Below are 25,829 nucleotides of genomic sequence, written 5' to 3' on the forward strand. Positions count from 1 at the left end.
AGTGTTACAAAATTGAAGAAACTATTACTTTTTTTAACAGTGGACAGACATCCACTATTTAGGCTTAACTTTTCACCATGTTTAAAGCATTACTTCCTCATGGTGACTGCAGGCAATGCCATCACTCAAAACAATGTGCTTTGGGTGGTTTTACCATATCACCATTTTAATTATCACAGTAGCCTTCAAAAAAGGTCATCAGCAGAGAAGTCCATTACACCATGTGCTGTTTCTGGCTGCTGTCTGGGATTTGAAAGCAGGAAAATGACTGATTCTAGCAGCATTTAGTATCACCAGGTTCGTGTTTCACTACTAGCTTATCATTTGAAAAAGCTGAACATCTTGATACTAACATGGGCAGCTGCTACTATCTTCAGAAGTCTTCTTAAAATAATCACATATCTAAATATATCATGGTTTTCAACTTGCCATTTCTCTCATTTAAAACAAACTTCTGCCTGCTTTTTACCCCTTGGATTGTTTTAAGGTTTTATTTTTAGCTGTAGAGGACAATTTGAAAACTGCAAACCCCTAAAGCATTACAAGAAGCAAGTAGCTGAAATTTCAAAATTTTCAAAAAATTTCAAAAATTCTAAAGCTTTTTCTAATTTGTTTTTAAGCCTTTTGATTTCAGAAGACGTTAACCATGATTTTTGAACACTTTAGTTGCCAGTTACACAATACTGTAATTACATACCTATTATTCTCTGAAAAAACCCACGTATTCACATCTTTGTTCTCATTCACTTTTTTTTGCACTTTCTTGCATCATAATTTAAGAATAACTTTTCAGAGCTATGACTGAGTTTACACAAGATCTTGCACAAAGTGGACATAAATAAATACTGTAGAGACTGCAGTATAGATGGGTAATGGCAGAGATGAATGGGAAATAGTAGAGTGACAGTACTTACTCCAGCACTGAAAAAACCCTTTACTCATCTACTGACATCTCCTCTAATATCAGCCAAAGATGATAACTAAAGTCTAAACAAAGTATTCTTTTAAGAAAGATAAGTATAATTATAAAAAGCTTCTAATGGAAAAGGAAATCCAGAGAGAAAAAACTCAACACATGAACAAGGATGTGAAACAAGAGCTTAAAGATCATACAGTTAAAATCTCCAAAACCCTCAATTTAGGAGCTTCATTCTCATCCCCAAAGCAAATTTATAATCAAGAAATAGCTTCTATTTTTATTGCCATTAAATATAAATCACTAGCCTCGCTAATATTTTTAAAGACAAGTTCTACTGCTAAAATGCACTCTTTTTAAAGCTGGCAACTCTGAGTTCTATTTAATAACAAAGTGAAGTTTTGCATTTCATTTTTGCAGACTAAGACATGGTCTTCTCCTGTGAGCTCTGCACTTTCAAAAGATCTCCTTCTTGATTGTATCTACAAAACCAATTTTCATCCATAAGTGACCTAAAAAAGGGAGTTTGAAAAAACCTTTAACTTGTCCCTTTCCTACCTTTACAGGTATCCTGCAATGGATAACCAAGTATGCAAACACTAAGTGATTTCAATCAAGTGTTACCAGCTTGCATGTGGCATATCAAAGTTTTAAGCATCAAGCTATTTCATTAACTCTGCTAAGGAGTGACATACTACAGAGGAACATTTTCCAGCCAACTTGAATATATTCCAGGAAGCAAAGCAGCATACTTTTTTTTTTCCTACCAGCAAGAGACAGGAATAGCAAGGTGGTTTACTATGGCTTTTACATGGTCTTTTTTACATGCAGAACTATGTCAGTTAAATCAAATCCATGAAGGAGCCACCTGAAGGAAAGGGACACTCAGCTGTCAGGTATTTCTATTCTTCCTCTTAGTTTTGGGTGGTAGGAAATAATTAGTTTTTCCTCCTTCCACCTTGTCTTTCAGAAAAGCTTCATCAGTCAGGCCAAATGTAATTTAAGAGCCAGCGAGGAGAAACTGAGTAAACCAGACACAAAGGGGACACCCCACTTCTCCTTGGACAAAGATTTAGCATAAGCTCAGTTTAGAAGAAATAAGGTAATAAAATGTTTTATTAACAGTTTAGGAATAGGGTTGGGAAATCCATAGCACCTCAGGCTAACATACCTGCAGGTGTGACCTCATGCATTACTTTCAGCATTAGGGAAAAGGCAGAAGATGGTACCAGCCACCAACACTTATTTTTGTTCCTATTCTGTCTCATCAAGTTTTACCAAAACTCCTCTCTGTGGTTTTACATGGTCATTTATCTGATCAATGAATGGACTATGCTATGAGGGGGGAAAAAAAACCCACCCAAATTTTAAAAAAAGACAAAATCCTCGCCATGTTTCACTAGTTATATTCTTTGATCCACATCACCATGCCAGGACACAAAACTCAAGCCAAACCAAAACACTTCTGCAAAAGTCAAGGAATAGCACCTAAGACCTTCTGTCTTAACCTAAAGACAGAAGAAAGCAGCCTAGAGCAACTCCAGCTTATAATGGCATTGAGAAAAACATAAGTGAACCCACAGTCTGAATCATAAAATATATATAGAGACCCACAGCCCATGGTAAAGTGTACTTGCAAACATTTACCATTACATTTATCTTGGCCATTTTAAAACTTTTCACTAGTTTAAAATGTAGATTTCGAAGTAAAACTGGCTAAACTAAAAATACAACAGCTTTCATATAAAGACAGTAGGTGAAAACACAAACCCCCCTAACATTAATTATCCCCCTACTGCACTTTGAAGTAAAAAGCCCAGAACCTACCTGTTAGTTAAATTACTCACCTGACAAGGAAACATCTGTCCCTGAACAGTTTTTACTCTCATGACTATCTTCAGCTAACAAGACACCACCGTGTACCGATCAGGAACTCTTCCACATTCTACAGACATTCTGAATACACTACTCTGTGTGACTTCAAGGGAAAAACACCGTTTTAACCTCTGCATTTCATTATGGTTCAAGTTATATACTGCTAGTTACTCTCTTTCAGGACAGTTCTGTAAGTGTCTAACAAGAATTAAACCTGTCTTCTTGAAATACCAAGCATCCACAAGAGACACAAGCAGAGATCTTCATTCTTAGAGCAGGCAGTAGAAAATAAAGCCTAAGTTCCCTAAAGGAGGACCACTTTAAAATCTGAGGATTTGCATATATTAGAATTCTAAAACAGAGCAACCACATAAACTGAAGTTCAAAGTTCACTGCTTACATATTTCCAGAACAAGTTATTGCTTCCTTCTTCTTGTTTTATTTAGGAGGAATTCCCTGCAAACATCTGTGATGCTCTATCATTACTGCACTTCAAATTTTCTTCTAGAGAATGGACTAAAACTTTGACTGCAAGGTGGTTATCTGTATGTATTTTATCCCTGCTTTATGGACTTCCAACAATACACTTCTGAAACACAACCTGAATTTCTTAAGCAGAATGAAAAACCAGAAAGAACAAACCTGTTTATCACAAGAACAATAGAAACAATAGCAAGCCCTAACCTGGACTTTAGGAAACAAATATATTTTATTTTTTTCTAAACTCTATTGCACTATTTCTCTTCGGCAAACCTAAGTGACTTCTCAGACAGCAGGAAGGAAGAGCAGAAGGAAGCACAGACTAAGTGCTCCATTTGAAAACAAGCTTCTAGGTTGAACTGCAAACAGAAAACCCAACAGGAAAAAAAGTCATCAATACACAGGGGGAAAAAAGTCATCAATACACAGTCAGAATTTAGTTATCCCTTCAATTGGATGAAAGTGCTTATGCTACAAGTCTTGCTATACATGGAGTCACACAGACTGAAAACTGAGAGCTTCTGGGCCGCTCTCAAGAAAAGATTTGCTAAGATTTGTTAAGAAAGGAAACTTTAAATAACTTCACTTTTCAAATGTAATTTTGAAGCTATTTTTCTTGCTTGTCACCTTCTCTAATTGCAATAAACTGTAGCTGGAAAAAATAATACTTATTAAAGGAAAATAATCATTGACTTGCAAACTATTTTACTTACACATCATTTCTCTGTTATACACTCAAACATTTTTCAGCATTTGGCCAGAAAGTAGCCACTCATATATTTTGCAGCTTTTTAATTTTTGAGTTTAGGTAATACATAGTTGTAGCAGATCCCTCATAACATGTATTTGCATTCTGGAATAGTCAGAGCTATTTGGACATTTACTACTGAAAGGGAGACAAGGAGAGGAAAGAAAGTGCAAGGAACAGATCCTGACTGATAGCTTTCTCCACCTACACCACTGTTTCCATTTCAGCTGAGGCCAGTAATGAAACCAGAAGGTAAAACGCTATAGAATTTTCTCCTTGTCCTGTTAAAAGCATGCAGTAAAAAGCAAAGCAAGTTTTTTTATTACATAGAGAAGATATAAATAGTCAAAATTTCTCCAAGAGATAGTCTCAATTCCTCTTTACCCACACTTTGCTCTATTCAAGATAATCTGCAGGAATCAGAGAAGTGGAAAAAAGAGGCAATCCAGGTAAAGCTTACATGAGTACCCTCATGCCTCAAGAGTCTTATCTGTGTGAACTAAAGTAACCAACTTCTAGTAAGCAGAAATCCAAACAAGTCATAGAAACAGCCGTAATTGGTGGCAGGAAAATACTATGCTAACAGAGAACATGCAATTCATTAATTAATTTTGTAGCTCCTCATAAATAAAAGCAGCACAATTCTGATCTCCCTCCACTAAGAGAATAGTGTTCAGGCTGGTGTTAAAAATTCAAGCTTGAAATCTAAATCCTGCTAAGAAAGAAATTGTACCAGTTACACTGGTAGGGTAAATGCAGAGTTGTGACTGCTTTTTAAATGTTTTTATTTCACTTTTGTTTGGGTTTAAAGGTAGTCTGAAACCAGAATCAGTTAAAATGCTCTCTTTTGATTTTTATTTGAAGCAAGGGCAGCTAGTGGTATCCTGGGCTGCAAGAGGAGTGTTGCCAGCAGGTCAAGGAATGTGATCCTCCCCCTCTGCTTACACCACTGAGGCCACCCACACCTGGAGCGCTGTGTCCAGGGCCGGGCTCCCAACAGGGACCTGCTCAAGTGAGTCCAGCACAGGGCCACAAAGGTGATGTGGGAGCTGAAGCACCTCACACATCAAAAATAGGCTGTGACTGCTTGGACTGGTCAGCCTGGAAAAGAGAAGGCGCAGGGAGGTCACATCAATTTGTACAAATACCCAAAGAGAGAGCATAAGAAAAATGGAATCACACTCCTGTCCGTGGTGCCCAGTGACAAGATAAGATAAAACACAAAGTTCCTCCTGAGCAGAAGGAAACACTTTTTTACTGTCATAGTGACTTCCTTACCAGTCTGCCATGCTATGTTTTGAAACTAGACAAAAATCTTGGGAAGGAGTCAGATAAAATTACTGACTTCTTAAGACCTTGCATTTATTTCCCTAACAGTTTTATAAGCATGCTTATGAACAGTTGCACAAGTAATATTCTTCAGCCTTGACTGAGAGTTCAAAATCCCAGAAAGAGAACTATCTTTCTTCCTGGACTAACTCTGACAAAAAAAAAAAAAAAAAAAAAAATAAAAAAAGGAAAAAAAAATAAAAAGAAATCTAAAATTAGTCTAGACTAAAGAGTTTCAATTCTCACCTAGTCACTTAAAGAGAGAAAAAAAGACACAAACAAACAAAAGGCACAAAAACATCCACACCTCAACATAACCCAATGAGACAATAGGACTAAGCTCTATCGATAATTGTCCAAAAATTCTAAAGCTTTAAATTCAGCTGCCAGCAAACAAAATTACAAGTGGCTAATGACTAAAGATCTAAAAGTTCACAAGAAAAGGGGTAGTGTTTTTGTTTCAGAATCTTACTCTTTGTGGAGCAGTAATTTCTTGAAAGAAACCAGTGAGGACCTGTTTTTGTTGTGTTTTTTAAAAGACATTTTAGTGCAAACAAATACAAACATGCAAAGTCATTAGCAGCATAACTGCTACTGTGCTATACACTTGTGCGCAAACTTAGGTACAAACTATTCTACAAATCTGACTTTACACATTTTGAAAATTAGATTTAAGTTTTGTAAGCACATAATCATCTTTCAGCATGTTCCATATTAGTAACATATGCCTTACAGCACATGAAATTCTCGCAAATTCAATTTAAGACTCATCAACACTGCAAGGTTTCATGTTCTTCAACTGCAGATGCAGCCAAAGCTATGTCAGTACAAGAATGTCCAGTGACATACTACACAGACACAGCATTGGTCAACCAAGCCCCAGTCTTCTACAGAGACAATCAAAAGCAAACTAGAGCTTTTAATAAGCCTTACTGCTCACAGAGCTTCAGTGAATGAACCACATTTCAAGGCAAGTAGATCCCCCCTTTTATACAAAATTCAAAAAAACAACCCATAAAAAATGCAGTAAGAAAAAAAAACTGATCTAAACATCAAACTAAAAAGAAACCAAATGAACCCTTTCAAATCGTGTATAATGAAAAACTGTAACAGTGAGGGTCACAGACAAGAAACTTCATGCCACTATTTATTAGCAGCAGATGAAGAACACAGTACAAACCAATAATCTGGAGAGAGGGTCAGAAAAGCAGGAAAGGGAACATCATGATACCAATATCTAGCCAAAGAGAATCCAAAATGATCCCTGAGTTCCAAACATGCTGCTCTACATAATCCAAAAGTCTACATAATCCACCCATAAGTAGCTGACATTTTGCCACAAGCAAGATCTTTTTAAAAAGGAAAGAAAAGAATGCTAAATCTACAATTAGAGATAGGTCATTTTGGCTTAGTGGGGTGATCAGTGATTGCCATCCATTATCTTCCTATGTCAAAAGTCAGCTTGGCTTTCTCACTAACACAGAACACTCTGAATAGTAAAATCACTGTATCATTTAGTGTTGTGCCTGCTGTGCTTTGATAACCCTGTACATGTCACTGAACTCCTCTAAACAGTTTTCAAAAATGCATTACTACACACTTTAAGAATCCTAAATTCTTACTAGCTTCTGCTCCTTACTGACAATGTAGTTGAATAATAACAAAGCAAAGTGATTTAAAAACGATATAAGAAGCTTAGAAAATGGTGGCTGTAACCAGTTTTGTTTTCTATTTTCTGTGAACACCCTTGTCCTCTGTAAAAAAGCACGGTGAACACTTATGTCTGCTGAAACTACGCTCAACATCTTCTATATGCAAGATAGAACTGAGAACCATAACATTTAGAAGACTTCATGACTGGGACAGAATGGAAAAAGATAAAAAATGCATTTTAATTAATACAGTATAATAACTTACTCTAATTAGTGAATTTGAGTAATTTTGGTTTAAATATTAAGGATCAGTTATTTTGTTTAAGATCACAACTTGGTTCTTCCTTTTTTCCTCAAGGATTTTTTTCCGAAAGCATTCAATAGCATATATTTTTCAAATGGCAGCATGGCATGTTAGAAATGCTCTTCAAATTAAAGAAGAAAATAGTTTCTATATTTTTCACACTGGTGAAAACACATAACAGTTTATAAACCAAAGTAGAAAAACAACTCCAGGCCTTACAAAGGTTGTGATAAAAACTTTATTTTGTTCTTCAAGAAATTATGAAGGTTGTGATAAAAACCTTTTCATTTTGTTCTTCAAGGGAAAGCAATTTACTCTCAGCAAACAAACAAGCTGAAAGTACAACACTACCTTGGTTCATCTGTGGAACACACCACCTATATGCCATTTATTCCATACAGTGCAATTGGGCAGCCTTCTTGTTACCAGGCTGCTGCTTCCAAATTCCTTTTCTGTGTGTATGGAGAATCTGATTTGATTTAGTGGCAGCTACCCTTTAAGGCAGAAGGAGTACCTCTTTCTGACAAAGTTCTCTCCAAACACTGTTGCCAAATTAGAGGATGAAAAGGCAGAATAAACAAAACACTGCAGTAACACACCTAGATCAAGCCTTTGTGGTAATTGTTTAAGCACACAGAGAAATTAGGAGGGGGCAAGTAGCATTCCTTTAAGGTTATCTAAGTAATAACAGATATGCAAAATAAGTGGTATCATGTCTATGGAAGGAGATTACAAAAACAAGCACATCAGACAGCAGTTTGCAAACATCAGGGGTTGCTTATTTTGAATGAGTATTTCCATAACACTTGCACATAATGTTAAATTCAGGGAAACCCAAGGGCTCGAGGACCTACAGGGCCTGTTTATTTATTTAATCTGGTTTAACCCAAATGACTCCACCATTCCTCACCACAAGACAAATCATGCTACATGTGCAAGCATGTCCATTCCTCCTTTTTAACAATTGTTCTCTGTGCAGTAAAGCTTTTTATACAACCCAAAAAGCAGCATACAAAAACCTACAGTCATATTTGCTAAATATTAAACTCCTTAAAGACAGTAAAACAAAATTAAATTAAATTAAATTAAATTTACAGATATGTTTCCCATCTGCACTCATGCTGCCAGCTGCCTTTACATTTGTGTTCTAGGAGTGGGGGAGAAAAGGTCTTTCCTACTCTGACAGAGGACTTTGTTCTATCCAGAAGCCAGCTCACCTTACCTCTGAAAGCGTGAGTTTTTGTCAGCTGTTCATACAATAACCAGCTGTGGATGTATGAAAAATCTATCATTACTGGCAAAAAACAAAAGCTGGCAAGTAGTTCCTGTATTTACAATGCACAAAAGTCTCCATAACCATTTCAATATATTCTGGAAGATCTTTTTCCCCCTCCTCTCACACCTAATCTTATGGGCCTTCAAAATCAGCTAGTGAAGACAGCACAAATGTAAATGTAATTAACTTCAGAATGCCAAATTATAGCAAGTCTCTCTGCTAACTGCTAATATGAAATGAGAAGAGCAGAACAGTCATCATCAGCACATAGGGTTAATGAAGGTTTTCCTAGAGGTCTTGCTCCAACTTCAAGTGGACTTGATGAGCTGATATAAATCTAACAGGGTAGATGTGTATCAACATTGTCAACAGAAAGAAGTTACTCTACTTTTCAGGCATGCTCAAGAACTTGGTAACTTTCAGCAAACTTGTTAGAAGTCACAGATTCCATTCACTGGCTCTATTTTTTTCTCTTTTGAATAACCTCCCAACTATACTATAGCTCCCAGTGTGATATATCATTTCAGGTATAACTTCAAACGATGACCAAGATACAGCACACTTTATCCAGTCTTCTGAGGAAATACATCTTTTGCTAAGTGACCAGACTGAATGAAACTACTCCAGTCTTCAGTAGAGGTTCCTCTTTTGCATTCAGTTTACTCTCTCTGTATGAATCAAATTAAAATAGGCTTAATAAAGATGTGTCAAATTGTATTCATAATAACCGGAATGCAAAGAATTAAAAAACCTTGCAGTAATCAGGAATACATTTCAAGATTTTAACCATTAAGAACTGAAGGATTTCAAAATATTCACAACCATTTCACTTCTGGACATCAGTATCACTAACAAATAGATGGATTAAATTGCAGCTGTCTCTTCATAATAAACTCTTTTGGATCTGGATTTATCTTTGTTTTTCCATCTCTTCATGTCTACACGAGAGGGGGAAGGAAGACAGAAACAAACTGAAATTATCACAAAGCTCAGTAAGAAACACAGTAAGTATCTGTATATTCACCGTAATTCATCATTCAATACATATTTTTTCCTTCATTGCAGGATGCTGGCATTTCTAAAACTGACTCTCTGCTTTTAATGTCTCAATTCACTAAGAGTTCACAACACTCTAAGTCAGGGACACTCCTATCTAAAAGCAAGTCTCATACATGTGATTTGAATGACCTTTATGCTCTGAGGCCCCCCAGCAGCAAAGGTTTCAATGATTGTGTACAAAACATCTTCTGTTTTATTACCCAGTGCTGTGCTGTTCTTGGGAAGATAATAGTAAAGGACATGTCCCAAAGACACAGACTAATTAATTTTGTGCCTGTTGTGTCTTCGCAAGTACTGTGAGCTAGAAGAGATCCAGTACTTACATCCTAACTCTATGACAGATTCGTCTTGATGGAAGCTTATCAAATCACTGTGCACAATAAGTTTTTCTGAGATGCATTTTGCAGAACTTGCATGCTAAAAGTAATTTCCTGAGTCCCAGTTCCTAGTTTGCACATCATTTTGTCTTTAAAGATTAAAACCTTTAGGGAGACTACTAGATAAACTACACCTACCGTCTGCACAGCATAACCAGCAGAAACTTCAGCCAGAATTCAAACAGCACCTAAGGGGACAAAACTAAACAAACAATCTTAGAAATGCTAGTAATCTGAAACCAGTAGGAGCCCCTCCTCATATGTTCAAATTTAAAACCCAAGAGTTGTCTTAAACTTCTCTACTAGGTCAAACAATCTTGCATAACTTCACACCTACTGTGGCAACAGAAGAAACTATGCTCAAGCACAGCTGGTGGCACATTCATTGTTCCATGGAAATTGCCCTGTGGATAGTCTCCCAACAGGACTTTAGTCCTTAGTGAAAAGCGGCCAGGTGTCTTTCAGGAAGGTGAAAGATAAAGGTCTGAAGAGAGAAAATTACAGTGAGCTGTTGAAACACAGCAGCTTTTGGCCATGCACCCACAGGCAGCATTCTCACCTAGAGCTGGTGTCAGGGTGTTTATGTAATGCTTCTGGAGGGCTTTGGCAAGGATGGCAAGTGCGAGTCAAGATTCCTGAACCAGTTCCACAAAATTCTGATCTTGCAAGCAAATCTGAATGCTAAGACCTAAATGCATGGGATTTACTGGCAGACTCTTTCATATAACCCAAGAGCTGAGATGAGAACACCCACTTGAACCTGTTCCATCAAGAAACATCAATCCAAGTAAATTTTACACTTAGCAGCATTACAGAGACTCACTCAACTGCAGCACACAAAAATTGCATGTTTTTAATCTTATTTTGAGTTTCCAGTAAAACAAATGCAAAAAAATGTTTTCCCAGGTTAAAGATAAAACATATTCAAATATGAGTAAAACAAGCAAAATATTTTTTTTGGAATTACATGAATTACAATCTTGGATTTGTGCAAATATAGAAATTAAAGTACAGGAAATAATTTCTGAATTTCATGAAGGTAAAGGATGTCTACAAGCTCTGCTCCTCTCTTCTTCCCTCACCCAGGTCCCATCCTTCCTGAGATTGTGCTGAATGTAACTCACCCAAGCTTCAAAATTGGACACTTTTATTGTATTTGAGTGTTTAAAAAACCTCCTGCATTACCCATGAGGATTGTCCTTCCTATTTGCTAGTTTCATGTGAGCAATGGCACTGTGTATAGCTCAAAACCCTGTTCTAAATAGCCAATTTCCCCTGATTGTACTTATCCTCAAAACAGCAAAGCAGAAGTAGGAATGGATGTGGAGAAGTCAAAAACAAGACAACCATGAAACCATGCTAATTGGTACAAAAATTAAAAAACTGGTTCACTGAGTGCTTTCCAGCCTCCTAAGCAGACCAAAGTTCAACTGGTACTTCTTTAACAAACCCGACTGGCAGAAGTCACAGTCAGCTTCCAAAGTATCACATTAAACATCTCTGAGGAGCCTAAAACAAGATATGACAGAAAGTAGACATCTAATTTTATAACCATCTAATTTATACCATTAGTAGCAGAGCTATAGAGAAGGAAAGATACCAGACTACATAACTTCACTTCCCTCAAATAAGAAATGTTTAGCTTAGGAGCCTAGACAAACATGTACAATAAACACTACCTGCAGAGGTTTGGAAGGATGTAGACATTTCAGTTAAGGCTGGAGGTCATGCAGGCTCTCTTCCACCAGGAGACAACCCAGAGAGGTAGAGGACCCTGTGTAAGCTTTGCACAACTTAAGGACCCCCTGTCTCACTCATGAATGCCTGTGAACAGTCTGACAGCCACAACTGTTTAGTGAGAACTGTAGGAAGCCTCTAAGCAGTAAGCAACCCAGAATCCTTCCTTACTGAGGAAGACTATTGTTAAAAGCAAGCCACTAATAACCTTAAATCTCTCACCATGCAAGTGAGAAAGCCAAAGCACCCACTCCCAGACAGTCAAGTCCCACAAAAATCCTCTTTATGGTAAAGGAAGTCATCCATTTCTGCCCTAAAAATGGCCTCATCTGCACTGTGAAGTGTGCAACAAGGCTTTCATACACTTCTTCTCTCCACCAGTTACAGACAAATGAAGCTCTGCGTTAGTTAGCTCCGTCTGGAACATTGACTTTGAGTCCTGAAAACAGATAATTTCAGTAAACACACCTTACTTACCAAAGCAGCTGTTTGTTATTTAGCTTCCACACTACTGAAGTTATACAAAGGCATCATTCTGCTCAATTACTGTACTACTTGGGGAAGCAGTAATGATATTGGAAGACCACAAAGCTATTTCAGACTCTCAGTAAACCCGTATCAAAAACACTTGTTTTACAAGCCATAAGGCTTTTTCTCATCTACAAGCCAACCTGACAAACTCAGCTTGAAACCTCCACACTGCTCTCCAGCAGTTCTGTCTCAAGCATTACTAGCAGTAAAAATAGACCAAACCAGATACCTAAAGTCTCTGCTACACTGCCACAACCCTGCAACCTCCAGTGACTTGAGTGGCAACAGATCCAAGTTCAAGAACCAAAGAAGAGACTTCTTATTCTTAGTTATGTTGGCTCAGCAGCTCTAGTCACACAAAAAGCTGTCAACACTCTACTTTAGCAACAGCTATGACGAAAATAAACAGATCAACAGCTGTGATGAAAATAAACACAAAACACAAAATCTGGACACCAAACAAGAGCATAATAAGGAGAAAAATTACTTCAAAAGCCTATTTTATAAGTATATGTAAGTTCAGCACTGCCACAAGAGAAGAGGAAATGTATGAACTTGGAAGGCAAAAAGTTGCAACAGCTATGCAAATATATACAGATATGAATTTGCACAACTGGACTAAATGGCTAGGTATTTCCTTCCCCTTTCCTATACTCATAATGTAAACATTTGTCTGGCTTTGTTTTAACCACTGATGGAGTGTGGGAGGGGGACTTATCACTTAGCCAAGGTTTTGTGCCACAAGAAAAAAAAAACAAAAAACAAAAACCACCATATTAAGTGATACAGAAAATGGCTCACTCATATATGCCTAACACACTCATATGTGGCTCACTCATATATGCCAAGCTCGGGAAAGACCTGTCCTGATGGCTCTGAAACAAACAGGCTGCCTTTCACCACAGGTGAACTCCCAAGCACAGCAGCTGTCTTCTTTACCCAGGCAGCAGTTAGGGCTTCATATCCACTTAAGGCCAGTCCAAGTGAGATTGACACTAAGAGGAGCTCTACTTTTCTCAGTGCCCCCTCCTGCAATCTTCTCTCCCTTGCATCAAGAGTAGTATTTCCTTGGCCAATAAACCAGGTAAAAATGACCAGGTGAGATCTGAATTCGTAAGCAGACCAGTCGTCTGGCTCACCATGCCGCTCCACAAGCCCTGGCACAAGCTGAAAGCTTGAGAACTGCAGTGTTCCTTTGAAGCAGCCTGCATTAAAGCCAGCCTAAAGCAATCACATAACTTCAGGGTGAATAACACAGTGGTCATCACAGTGGGTGAAGTTTACAAATGGCAATCACAGAAAACCTTTCCAAAATACAAGTTTATATGCATAGCAATGTGCATTTTCTGTTCTAAGAGTTACACAATGAGACACGGAGAAGTAAATGAGTCATGGCTCATTTGAGTCAGTTCTTTCATTTACCATACTCATGACAAGTATTTCACCACGGAAAACAATTATTTTGATAGGTCTGTTTTCTAGTCTGTCCTTGGAGGAGTTCACTGGTGACAAGAGATTGCAAGCCTGCTGAAATAGGCTCTTGGAGAATTCCTGTGCTCAAAGCCACACTGTGCTTCCGTATCAACAGCTTTCCTTAGGGCAGCAGGCTTGGTCAACCAGGAATGTGCCCCCTCCCTAAGAAAAGGAGTAACTGGAAACGTAGTTACAACTTCTGTCAGAGTTTAAGGCCTTTGTCACTTATAATCTTCATCAGGCAACCTAAGGTTACTAGCCTTAAGAAGAAGATAGACACTAGGCCTGCAGTTGTGCTTAAAATCCATATTTACAAAGACCAGAAACTACCGATCACAGCCCTTTATTAGTATTCATTTGCACACAGGTTTTGCAGGCTGGCACAAGAGCCTCTGAGCAGCTGGCACGCATCATTTGAGTCAGTGGAGGCCCTGTGACACTGCACCATATCAGAGCCTGCGAGCTGTCACCAGCACACTGGACACCACTGCTAGACACCTACAGTACATACTGCCCACAAACATGCCAAGAGCCCCCTGCTAGTAAAGACACCCACTGCTGACAGAAAGCAGCTGATTAAAGTTGCTGATATCTGTGCAAGAGGACCTGGTCAATGCAGAGTATAGTGTGAGGGCAATGTGCTCTGCAGAGAGTTAGCCCATCAAAGGTCCCTCCAGCCTGCAATGAACATGCTGATGCTGACTCACATTATTTGTACCCAGCTACTGATGGAAGATTAAATTGCAGGCTTCTTCTGGAGTAGTCCCACTTCCAGCCCACCACAGAAATACAGCACCCCCACTCTGCTTTTGATACTTAAAACCAGCATCAACTGCAACACAAGTGGATCTGCTATTGACTTTGTCATATACAAACACCACACCCCGCAATCTCCAGGCTCACTACACTTACTGCCTCACCAAGGCTGCATGACATGCTGTACCTCCTGGGGCAAAACACAGCTATACAAAAACCCCCATGCCTACCAATCAAGCTATATGTATGCCAGGCTAATACAGACACTCCTTGCACTCTAATGCACCCGATTCTCCCACCATTAACTTTTGCCTGAGGTGCTTTCATTATATCACACCACCATCTTGTCCCACATCATCCTCTCTCTCCCACAACCAAGTCATTGAGTACACCAAGGCCCTTGCCTGGAATGTGGTTCTGCCATTGGGCGCTTGCTGGCTCCAGAGCAGCACATCACACTGGGATGGCTCTCACCATGGTCCCCAGTGGTGATGTCTTCTGGATTCAGGTTCCTGAATCCAGTGTTCAGCACTTCCAGACAATGTTGACTCCCCTCTCAGAGGTTTAGACTTTTACAGATTTTCATTCTTCTCCTTTTACTTCCTAAAATCACAGCTTAGTGTCTCATTGCTCTGTCATCTTCCTCTGCTTCTGCCTTTCAGATGTTTCTCAACACTTGATCTCTACTTCGTAACTTCCTTTTGTTATTCAATGAAGGAGGGGAAGACAGACCCCATAACAAGCAGGATTCACTGAAGCACATGCCCATAATTCACATCTCTTTCCACTCATCCATTCTATTATTCCACTAGCTACCATTTCACACTTTGAGTAACAGGAAGGAGCAGCTTTGATCTTACTGACATCTTGCTCCCTTAAGCATACTCTACATACTAGGAATATTCAACTGACAACAGCAGCACCATTCCTTGTCCTGCTGAGCAGACACAAGTCCTTCCTTTTAAGTACAAGACGACTCTGGTTCTCTTCGTTACTGAGATTACAATGCTCACATCTGTCCTATGCTTTTAGTCTTCACAAATTATACCCCTACCAATGTTAAGTCTGTCTTCCATATGGCCTCTTATCAGCAGGAAAAACTTCTCTAGTCCTGATCATCACTGCAGCAATTCTCACAGTTGCCTTCCTCCTTCCCCTTCCTACTTTTGTCTGAAGAATTGTCCAATGAAGTTGTGTATCACTCTTCATCAGATCTTTGTCTGCACTTCCCATCCCAAGTCAGTCCAATATATAGGTTCTGGGAAAAAAAAAAAAAAATCTGCTGTTCACAAATCTAGGTACCATAGTCATTACTGGGGGGAGTGGACCAAAACAAGAAAACAAGTCTCTTTTTGCAATATACGATGCTTTAAAACTAAGCCATTTGATGTCTGTTCAGAAGAATTAAACTGCAATTCATAAACAGCTTATAGTTAGTCAAATTCATTTTATCAATGAGTAATTAATGCTATGAAAAAAATCTTTTTCCAACAGTTGTACAAGATGAAATCAATGGTTTTGTTATATCACTGGTCAAGCTTCCATCATAACTTAACAAAAATAGCTCCTGCTAAAGTAAAATCTGACAAAAACCCTTCAAATACACATCATAATCTGAAAAACCAGAACATTACCTATGTGCACCAGACACATCTTATTTACAAAATTGAAATTGGAGAAAAAGGTTGAAAAGAGTGAGAGGATGCCCAATTCATAACTTAAAACTATTTTACAATTTCAAAACAGACAGAACAGCTAAGCTACTGCTTGCTAACTTATTTTCCATCTTGAAAGCTGTGTTTTATTTTGTAGGAAAAAATCTATCAGCTTCCATGTTTTTGCTAATACCCATTAAAAGTAGAGCATATAGAGGGAGCAGTCATTCAGACATCATCCTCCTTAAATATACCTCATTAGGTATCTAGTGAGATCTCTGACCTCTATCTTATCTCAGGAAGTACCACTTCCCCACTTCTCTTATCCTCTCATCTATAAAGCATTTTACCACCTTTCTTCTCTTCAAGCAGATATTATTTACTAAGACAAACTCTCGTTTACTCCTAAACACATCTTTACTCCCTGATACCAGACAGTCACTTACATTTATTATCTACAAAATTACCTAGAAATAAAACCTGTAAACTACTGCCAGGACACATGACAATTTAAAAACTGATCACTTGAAACTCTCAGTAAACTAAACGGTATGCTGCTTCTAAAATTTATACATAGGACTAATAAATGTATTCTCAGCCTCCTTATCCCATAAGACTTTCACAGCATCTGTTACATCATGTCCCAGTCCTAGTCACTGCCTGCCATTCATGCATTAGCACACTGAGCTGAAGTCACCTCTATTACTTCATGCATTCGTATTTGACCAGGAGAAGTGCATGATACACCTCTCACATATCACGATTTGGAATAACAAAAAGATAAAAAAGAGCTGTTCATTTTATGTTATCCTCATCCCCCTTCTGGGGAGGAAGCAAAATTGTAGTTTTGGGTTTCTGTACAATATAGCTACACTAAACCCAGAAACATAGTATAATGTACTTGATATTTTAACCCCAAGACACTAACTGCAGACAGTTTGCAAGGTTTCAGTTTACGAATTAAATCAATGGAAGAACTGAGACTCATTTCACATGTAGCACAGCAGCAGCACAGCCAGTAGTCCCAGCTGTCACTGCTACTTCAGAATAGAAGTGTTCTGGTTCTTTTTTTCTTTTTTCTTGAGCTCATACACTAAACAATTTATTTAGACTATTGATTTTTTTTCCTGCTCTTGAAGTTTTAAAATCAGCAGACTGCAGAATTGTCCTAAAGAAGAACAAGCCATGTTTAATCCAGTAAGCATGTTCACTAAATCCAGCTTTGCAAATATGCAAATGAATGTTTTACTACGACTCTTTCTACCCTCCCAAAACACTGCATTAGATTCAACCAATAGTAGAAGCAAAGTCTGATGGAACTGGTGTGGAAGCAAACAACAGCTCACAGTACAGCTCTCCACTCAACTGATTTCCTCACATTATCCAGAAGATCCAAAAAAAAACCCTATCTGTAAGCACAAGTCGCAATGAATTCTTAACACAGATTTTACCAGCTATCCTTTCATAGCCACAGCTCCACATACATGGAAGAAAGAACCAACAGTCAAGCACATGAAATTCTGAAGACCACCCTACCTGTATTTATTTATACTGCTGACAAACATACTGTCAATCCCATCATTAATCACTGAATATGGATTGGTGCTCCATGCAGTTCAGCCTAGTCAAAATATCAAAGCTGAATGTATAAATTAAAAGCTAATAATAAAGCTCAGAAGCCACTTTTCACAAAGCTATGCTAGAAGCTAAAGTGAGTTTACAAAGTTTGTGCTGCCACTAGGCCTTGCAAACATAGTGGAACACTGCTGTGCAGAAAGAAGGCAGACCATGAGCATAGAGTCAAATGCTAAACATAGAGAAACAAATCTGAGAGCCTTTAATCTAAAGCCAGGCTTTTAACACAAGCTTAAAAACATTTAAATAATCAGAATACATGCAAACTTGATCCTCTACTCTGTTACAGTGTGTACATTTGTCTCACACTCTATATGGGTTTATCAAATTTTAAGTGCCTTGATGGACTAATGGTTTTTATTCCATTAGTCAGTATAAATTAAACACTGTAGTCAGCTGCACAATTCCTGCATAGTTCCTGCACTGTCACTGCATTACTACTGGCTGTCAGTAACCAGTTAGCAGTTAAGCTTGGCACACGTACAACAAAGTCTCTCATTTCTTAGAAGTCATACAGCTATGCAACAGTTGATTTTTCAGGCCCTTAAAACAAACAATTGATTGCAATTAACTTTTGTGAAAAAAATAGAATAAACAAAGACAATTGTTATATGTAAAAATATATATTAACATGTACTTCTATGAAGCATCTTACTATGCCATTTCCTCCATTACTTTTCCAATGACACCAAAATGTATTAAACGTCTGACATGAATTAACAATGAAAGATGAATGATGTAAACAGGCGGATTGTTAAATAAACTGTGAAAAAAGGTAAATCACCTGAATTTTCACAACATTGATTCAGTAAATGAGCTTCTTATTTATCTGATCAGCTAACTCTACTAGTGGAAGTTTAAACTTACTGACAAGTTTTACTGCATCCTTCCAATTAGCATCAGACTTCCTCAGCCATTGCCCTTGCATTTTCAAAGCAAAACTTCCAGGTATTTCAAGACTGTCAAATACACTCACTTACAGAGAGGAATGGAGGCTTAGAGTGAAAAATAATAATAAATAAATAAACAACCCTTAAAACCACAAATAACAAATCACACACTCCTTTTAAGCACCTAATGTGTGCATCATAATTACTTTAAAATATACTTAAATACTGCAGAAATCTGCCCTCTTTGACAATTTGGTTTTCACTTTTCAGAAGTGTTTAATAAACTGCTGGTAAAAATTCCACATTAGGAGACTCTTTAGTCTATACTGAATTGTGTCACATCAGAAAAAGTCTTTTGTAAGCCCACTCAGCTCTTACAGCAGGCTTTTTATCAGTTCTGACTTAACCACAAAGGAATTCTCTACACTAGTTACTATAAGAAGGCTTGACTCCCCCAGTCTATTTGCACATTTGCAGAATTCAGTCAGAAAACAACTATTTTAAGATGGTGATTTATATCTCAGCTTTTCCAGACTTTCTGGGCCTCCACAGCAGGGCCAAGGCAACAAAGACTGGACGCATTGCTTCTTCAGAGGACAGCAGGGTAGTGTGCCGCCAGGCCATCACATAAATCACGGTAATGGGCATGTAGCTGGAAGGAGAATGCAAACCAGTGTGCAGCACCAGCCAACATCACTAGTGATCCAGGTCACAGAAGGTTATGAAGCCACTTCAAGGGTTGCACACATACCCAGCTGAGCTCTTTTTACATACATCATCTTGGACAGTAAACCAAGAGGAAAAACTGGAAGTTCAAGGAGACAGATCTCTCAGAACAAGTGCAGTTGTTGGACAGCACTCAAGTATTCACGTGCTGTCAGGCTGACTGCATTCCAGGCAATCAGAATTCACATTAAATCTGTATCATTGCTGCACATGAAAGCTTTTTATGATCTCAAATTAGTTCATGTCACAGACATCATATTCATAAATTGGGACAGCTTTTGTCAGTTAAAACAGTGTGGTCCTTTTTTGATTTGGTTTTTGGGTTTTTTTTAAACATGCAGTAACTTCACCTACCTAACCCCTCAAGAAAATAAGCTAAAGAGAAAGCAAGTTAAGTAATGTCAGCTGCTTTCCTATACTACTGTAACTTTGCACTCATATTTACACTACTACAAAACTTCACACTGTATCTTGACAACACTAGATTACCTAGACAGCAGGTGACACTTAAATTGAACTCATGCATACCTATCTTAGAGCACACCATCTCCTATAGCTCATCCTTCAACAGTAAGGACTGCCCGTGACAGTTTAGCACATTTTTTCACTTGAATTTTTTTAATTAGAACTTTACCAGACTCGTAAGTAATGCTTTGATTTTAACAGGTTAATTTAGAAAAGCAAATGATACAGCAAAATGCAGCAATAGCAAATGATTTTTAAGGAAACCAGTTTGTCTGACACTGACTTTTAAATAGTACCAGCCTACCCTCACACACAGATTTTGTGTTTAATTAATAGTTCACCTCTGGAAGGTGAACATACAGGGAGAGAGAGCAAATGCAGGCATCAACTGCTGGCGTGACAAGTGGCTCAAATTCAAACATTGCTACATACCAAAACACTAGACAATATACAAAGATGGAATCACTATCTAAAAGGAATGAAACTTTGAAAAAGAAAATTGCTTTCTTGGAAGAGAGGAAAGCTTGAAATTGAGGGGAAAACAGAAAATAAGAAACACCAAAACAGACCTAAAACAAACAATGAAAATTTTGTTACATGAACCAAATACAACACTCCTATATAAAAGATTTCTTCTTGTAAAAAATTGTGATGACAAGTGATTAGCTATCATTTTCCTTTAAAAAAAATAAATTTATTGACATTATTGGCAGTATTGGCATTATTGACAGTATTGACATTGTCCAGTTACATTTATCCTACTATTCACAATTAGATAGGAAGACAGTATACGCAATATTTTTTTTCATATCTTGAAATCATTCTAAAATACTTACATTCTCTTGAAATCCAGATAAGATACTTTTAAAAACCCTGAATTAAAGGCAGGAGCTGATTTACAAAGCTTTTCCACCTTCAGTGATCTGGTCTTGAAAGACAGCTTTTTTACTTCTTTAGCTTTGTTTTAGTTTTCAGGGTTTCCAAGGAAATTATTCAAGGTCAAGGACAGTGTACTAGATAGAGCACATGTACAAAAAATAGCTTGCATATTCCCCTTGCATATTAATGTGTTGCATTCCAAATCTAACAAGGAAACTGGAATGCATTATATGTCTCCCTTTCAGGAAGAAACATTTAAAAATTAGCTTACTAGTTTCTGTTCTGGAACTTGAAAATAGCAATAGTTATTTCTTAGAGCAAATTGAAACTGGAATCAATTAAGGCATTTTCACAAGATTCTGCTTGTTTTGGAACTATGTCAAAAAAAGTCCAGCAAAAAGTCAGACATCATTTGTTTATGTCCACACCACAAATTGTATTAACAAATTCTGGATTACTTGTTTTACTCATACCTCCCTAACAAAACCCCAACTTAGGCTGACTGTGGAAGAACACAACTGTTCTTTCACCATGTTAGCACACAAAATTCTGCTCTTCAAATAGGCAAAATCTAACACAACCTTTTCCCCTTGGAAAAAAGTCACTACACATACCAGTGTGATTTGGTATCACAGGTCAAAAAAATTTAACACTAAACACAGTGCCTGCATTGCTGCTAATGATAGCTTTAATTGTCACACAACTCAGTATTACTTTCATTAAGCAAATCCTTTTACTAACTTTCATTAAGCAAATCCTTTTACTAAATACATCTGTCCCACAAGTTTCATCAATAATTACATATATATTGAACACATCAGTGAGGATCACCATATCTGCTAAAAGTCGTTCAACTCACAGCACAGTTTAACATCCATGCCACCTTTGCTAATAAAATACTTGGTATGGTTTATCAACAGAAAAAAAATAATGTTTCATATTATACCACCGGCACTCAAACAACCAAGTCCCAAAGAAGAGAAATTACTTTTGTTTTACTTGCTCTGCAATTTCAGAAAGTTTTGGGGATTTTTTTCAATAAAGATGGCTAGGAAGAATCAAAATTTAAATCCTTGTCCACTAAAATGATCTGGAATCTGATGACTACAATACAAATTCCACCAGAAGTAGTCTTCTAAATAATACATAATAATAATAATGCAGTCTTCTAAAGCCTTCTCTTGCTCCTGCTGAAAAAAACTACTTCTCAGCATTTTGAAAGCAAAACAAATCTCCAGTCTTTAACTTAAGAACAAATTAAAGAACCATCAGTGACCTTCAACCACTGTTTAACAAATGAGAAGTTTTACTTTGCTTTTCTCTAAGAAACATTTTGGTTACATCCCCCAATCAGGTATCCCTGAGAGGCTTCCAAAATACAAGCCTGCAGCTTCAAGCTAATGATGCTCTTCAGCTGAACCTTCTTCCACTGACAGGGCAGCTTTCTATTTATAATAGCAACATCATATTCTAGAGATGTGGCAAGTACCAGTCAATGAATTCTTTATATTTTCCTTCCCTCAGAGTCCCTTCCCTCCAACTCACTCCCTTGCCATTCACACCTAAAAGCCATGACTTACCACAGAGCCTTATGCTACCATGGAAAGGGCTTGTAACTCCTTTTAAGAAAGGAGCCTGTATGAGCAAGCAGGGTCTACGCAACAAAGACAAACCCAACTCGAACTGCCAACGCACAGGGACACTGCAGAAGTACTTGTATGACACACCAAAAAATTTTCAAAGCAGCTGCAGCAGTAAAGCTGAGTTTCACAGCACTACAGCCAACCTCCGTCTTTCCCCAAGCAAAAGTCACAGCAGCAGAGGCACAGGGGTTTATTTCTTCTCCTAGAATAGCTGCATTAAGGACTCTCGCCAGGTCAGCTGTGCTATTGAGGGATCACACCTCTTCCTAACCCTGAGAGCCACAGCTGTGACGATAATACAGTACTGTGTACTAATTCAGGACTAACCTCAGAAACCAAATATACACTTCGCCATCTAAAACTGTCTGCCTGCTCCTGGCATCTTCACAAATTTGGCCAAATGAAACGCAGTCAATTTCTAATTTTCCTTCCAGATTGTTGTATTTACTCACAAAGTGCTTTCTTGTTTAGACTGTAATTTTTACTAAAAATACTTGGTTTGAAATAAGTTAAACACAAGTATGGTAAAAAAGTTGTTTTATACAGTTGGGAAGGTTTGCTCAGAAGCCCGCATTCTCTGGCTTTTTAAAAATAAACTAAAAAAGAAAAACCTTCATGTCCATTTGAAGGATATCAAAAAGACAAATATATCAATAAATTAGAAGCAAATTGAATTTTGAAGCCATCTTCTTTGGAGAAAAACCCTTCAAACTTAAGTGATACTAATTATTATGCTAGGACAGCACCAATAAATTACAAAATAGGGTAGCAGACAACCCTACTGCCTGATTACCAAGAACGTTATTTGTGTGTATCACTGATCACATGAAGCTTTTTAGTGAACTTTAAGATACAAGGTTTGTGAAAACTTCCTGCTTAAACTTATTTACCATGATAAAATTGTCAGAATATTTATTCCGAGCTAGACCAAAAAATTAAAATCCAAAATTCAGAAACAAATGGTGCCCTTTAACTACCACTGAACTCAAACTTATGCATCTCTCAAATCAAATCCTGTATTCCCTGTTTATAGTAATACTTCAGGTTACAAGTAAGGTTATTAGAATTGATATGCAATGAAATGTATTTTATCCAATAACTGCACTTTTCCATAGTTCAACAGTAAACATTTACAGAGTTTCCATTACTCACACAGCAAAGAATATAAGTTCACATTTGTATGGTCACTAAACATGCACTTACATAAACTTATGTCTAAGTTTTCATCAATGCTACATATTCAACTGTATATTATATGGAACCAATTCCATTCTCCACCCAACATAACTCACTTGAGAGCTGAATTGCCTTTAATAGTTGCACCTTTCTGCTTCACAAGGAGTATCTTGTCGGCAAGATCCAGTCTTAATGACACAGCTACCTACCCAAATTACACAAGAACTTTCCTACAGCAGAACCCAGCCTACCCAAATCCTCCACAACACCCTCGCCAAAGGCTTCTGTCAAAACAACTGACATCTTTCATACCACTAGTTTCCACTACTATTTTATCACAGAATTTCAAAGGAGGCTCACATACGCTGGGGGGAAGGGGGGGGGGGGCGGGGGATAAATACAACAAAGCAAAAGTATTTTCAACAGTACAGTATTTGTCTGAAAGGCATTTAAGGGTTCCAGAAGATGCAGTCAACACTTCAATCACATATATGCTTATTTTCTTTCTTCACACTGACCCTTGCCAGCAACATTCATTGCCCTGCCCTCTGAAGACTCACAAAAAGTTACTTTTTTTCTTTTACAACTACTCACTGAGGCCTGTTCCACTGCTGAAAGCAAGCAAAGCAAAGTCCATGCTGGGTGCCTGCCTCCTAGAGAAGACTGCATTTTTTATTTATTGCCCCTTGGCTTTATTTTCACAGTGAATTCCTGGCTTAAATGCAATCAGCCAAGAAACCCTCCCTGTGTGCACTCCTGTCATTCCTAATCGCATGCAAACAGAATCAAGTGCAAGCAAATGGGAAAAAAAAAATCTCAGCACTGTCAACCAAACTGAAAAAACCCTACTTCTGGTTTTGCCAGTGCTGAGGACTCCAGATGCACCTCAGACCCTCCCTGAAAGTCCAACGATGAAATTTTAAGGAAGCTAATTTGATTAAAAAAAAAAAAAAAACCAACAAAAAGTCCCGTTCGGCAGAAGAGAAGGGCACTGAGCCCAAAAGCAGGGACACATCTTCCCTTCGGGAAGAAAAGTGATGGCACATTTGCCAGGTGCCCGCCAAGTCAAACCCGCAGCACGCAGCACCGACGTTTTGGGGGAGTGGGAAAGGGGGAACCCCGGCGCCCCATACACACACACACACACACACACACACACACAGAGCCGCCGCCGTCAACAAAAGGCGAGCAAGCAGCCTCTTTTGTCTGTCTTCCCCTTTTCACGGGAGGAGGAGGGGAAACGACAGAAAACTGAGAGGGGGAAAAAAAATAATAAAAAAAAAATAAGCCACAAACAAACATGAAAATGAGAACAAAGTGGCCGGGTCGCACAAAGAGCATCACCACCGGCGGAGGGGACTATCAGCCGGGGGCGGCTCCTCTTTCATTCAGGGAATGGAAAGGGAGCCGCCCCCGGCAGACAGCCCCGAAAAGTGGGGGAATACCCACCTCTGCAGCCCTTTAAACACTGGCAGGGAGGAGTTAACCAAGGGAGCCCGCAGCGGGTGAAGAACAGCGGCAGGCGGCTGGGCTGGGGGTGAGGAAGACGAGGGGGGTATTGTTCCAGTAGGAGGAAGAGCTTCGCTTTCCCTCTCTTGTCACGAAGCCGCTCATCCTACAGCAACCCCTCCAGCCACAGCACCCCCGGCGGGGCGAATCGCGCCCCCTCCCTCCGGCTCGTCGCCGCTGCCCTAGAAATGCCTTTGTTCGCGGATCCCCCCCGCACTCCCGCTGCCAGGGTCTCGCACCGCTTTTATGTCTTTATTTTGGACGGCGACGCATCCCGCCCCCCCTCCTTCCCCCGCCAGCCGCCCTTCTGCTGATTCATTTCCACCGGCGGGCCCCCCTCGGGATGGGGGGGGCGGCATCTCCTCGCTATTGTGGCTCGGGGAAAAGCGATGACCCGGATTACCGGGGGTGGACGCTGGTAGGGGGCAGAGCCAAACGGGATTACACAGGCTGGATTACCGGGAGCGGGCACGGCGCGGTGCAGGGCTGCGAGTTAAAGGGACAGGCGGGAGCCGTGTCCGTGTCACGGAGGCAGGGAGCCACTGCGCGTCCCGGGCACGAGGGGGAGGAGACCGGCGGAGGAAGTTGCCCGGCCCACGGTTCAGCCGGGGAGTGAAGGGTTCGCACGGGCCGGGCCGCAGGCGGGGAGCTGCAGCGGAGAGAGAGGGACGGCGAGCGGGTGACACGCAGGGGGAGACCCGCGGCCCCGAGCGGCGGCGGCCTGGCCCGGGAGCGGAA

The 25,829-nt window shown here is 39.1% G+C and overlaps 1 protein-coding gene across 4 annotated transcripts in view; it reads right to left on the reverse strand.

The window, feature by feature from the left end:
* ZSWIM6 (zinc finger SWIM-type containing 6) overlaps positions 1-25,829 on the reverse strand; it is a 103,019-nt gene that overhangs the window by 76,610 nt on the left and 580 nt on the right. Inside the window, exon 1 of one of the 4 annotated variants that reach the window (XM_079330133.1) lies at positions 25,551-25,649. The exons of the other annotated variants lie outside the window; for them this stretch is intronic. The gene's annotated coding sequence lies outside the window, so the exon portion shown is untranslated. Of the gene's footprint in view, positions 1-25,550; positions 25,650-25,829 lie in introns of those variants that run through there. 4 annotated transcript variants of the gene reach the window in all.

This window comes from Erithacus rubecula (assembly GCF_903797595.1).
Source record: "Erithacus rubecula genome assembly, chromosome: Z".
Classification (NCBI taxonomy): domain Eukaryota; kingdom Metazoa; phylum Chordata; class Aves; order Passeriformes; family Muscicapidae; genus Erithacus; species Erithacus rubecula.